This window comes from Myotis brandtii, unplaced genomic scaffold (assembly GCF_000412655.1).
Source record: "Myotis brandtii unplaced genomic scaffold, ASM41265v1 scaffold247, whole genome shotgun sequence".
NCBI classification, from domain to species: Eukaryota; Metazoa; Chordata; class Mammalia; order Chiroptera; family Vespertilionidae; genus Myotis; species Myotis brandtii.
Genome location: NW_005359352.1, coordinates 1,855,078 through 1,857,367, shown reverse-complemented (window position 1 = coordinate 1,857,367; position 2,290 = coordinate 1,855,078).

Below are 2,290 nucleotides of genomic sequence, written 5' to 3'. Positions count from 1 at the left end.
CTACAACCCATTTGTTGTTGCATTTTGCCTGCCTTTTCCATGAGAGCCCTTCACGGGTTAATCGCAGTCACTGAACTTCTCTGTCTGATCACCCAGCATCGGTGCCACCGCCGTCCGGTTCCTGCTCTGCCTCTGCGGGCTGTGGTTTCTCTTGCCTCTTGGCGTGCGGTGTGGGTTTTTGCTGCTGTTGACAGCTGAGCCTGAGGTATCTGGTCGTAGGAGCTAGGTTTTCAGGGTGAAACTACTACATATTGCTTTTTTTTCCTGTTTAACTTAAAGATTTTTCCTGTCACCACATACAAATCTTATTCCCTTTCAAGACCACATAGTCAAAGGAAATGTTCTCTGAGTTCTTCCGCGTCCGAGCAGGGAAGGGAGGTGGCTGTATCCCCATCCTGAAGAGACTGTTTTCTTGCGGGGGACATGCCTCTGTGGTAAGAAGCCGTGGTTTGTGCCCATTCGGTATCGATCGGCTGGGCCGGTCGGCGGGCTCTTTGTGAGCTGGCCGATGCCTCCCCATCAGACTCACTTTCATGAGCCATTTCTTTGGCTCAGGGTGATGGTAGAATTATGACCAAACGCCCTTATCACCACGAGAGAATGAAGAACAGCTCATGTCGGTAATTGACAGCGGGAGCTGGCGAACGTGCTCCGGGGCTGTCATCTGACAATAGCTCCGTCCCCAAGGAGCGAGGAGCGAGGAGCGAGGAGCGAGGAGCCTGTGTGATCCCCGCCCCCGGGGGAGGCAGGTGGGGAGCCGCTGGCCGGGCAGCGGGAAAGCGAGACTGAGGGCCTCTGTCTCCCGCGTGCGAGCCGTTTGTGTGCAGGGCCCGTAGACAGAGGCGGCTTTATGGGGGCCGGACAAGACCTCCATTCATCTGCACGTCACACGGATCCCGCGTGCGAAGACCTCCGTGGGAGGCTCTCGGGGAGCCCCGGGGGGTGTGAAATCGGGGCTGGGATGCAGCGGCGGCCACAGGACAGCCTCCACCTGGAGAGGGGGAGACGGGAGGGAGACGGGAGGGAGGGCCGCGGGCTCCCTGTGTCCCCGGGTCAGCATTGGAGCCGGGCTCTGCCTCCGGATGGTGGAAGGAGAGGGAGGGGGCGAGGAGGCGGAAGAGCTCCCAGCTCACCTGGGGACGGGCTCCCGGAGCCCGGGGTGCCGAGCTGGGGCCGTCAGCGGGTTCTCACGCGGAGGCGGCGACACGCTGCACGTCCGTGATCTTTGGTGAGGCCCACGGAAGGCAGTTCTCGTCTCTCGGTGTGTGATCTCGGGGGCAGGTGCCATGTCAGAATCTCCAGCTGAGACAGTGTGGTTCCTGCGCAGCATAAAGAAAACGGGGCCAGAGAGGAGCAGAGAGGAAGTGGCTTCTACGGGTTTTCCTCCTTTTTAAATTCTAGAAAGATGCGGGGTGTAACCGTTCCGCTAATATGTGAGTTCACAAGTTGGATCTGCAGAAACTGTTTTCTACGACGCCTTTTCCTTTTTTGCTGTTGTATCTTAGACACCAGCTCATACCGACCCCTGGAGGTCGAGCTCTCTGTCCCTTATGGGGGTGACACTGTGTTACTTGCTCCACGTGTCCCCCTTCAGGGCTCTGAGGTGGCTCCCCGGCGTTGGTGCCGTACAGTGTGCTGCCGAGAACGTGCTGTGAACGGCACAGGACACATCGGTGCCGTCCAGCCGCAGCGTGAATGCCCGGGGTGGCCCATGTGGGTCACAGGTACGTGTAGTTTATGTTTTACCTGCTTCCAAGTAATCTTCCAAACGGCATCGTTATTATATTCCTTAAAAATAAGTGGAAGTCTTCCTTGACCACAGTCAGCAATATCGGATTTTTATTCGGCCATATAGAATCTTTAGTCGTTGCTGACCAGATGGGTGAACTACGGCACCTTTAGTCCGTTTCTTTAACTGTGAGGCCCGGCGTCTGGCCACACGTTTGTGTTGATGGACAGACAGAGAAGCGGCCGGAAGAACGTTCCGTGTGTGTCTGCACCAGGCTGGCTCTGTAGGGTGATTGGCTCAGACTTGGATGCAGCAGCGTGAGGCCTCCCTTCCCCTGGGGTCCGCTCTCTGAGCTCCGTGCCCCTCCTGTTCCCCAGGTGCTCAGTGGTCCCCAGAGACCTTGTCCCACTTCTCCACACGCGTGGCCGGGCATGAGGGGAGGAGCCAGCTGAGGCACCACTGCACACAGGCACACCTGAACACCAGCACACCTGGACCCAGCACACCTGGACTCGGCACACCTGGACCTGGCACACCTGGACCTGACACACGGACCCGGCA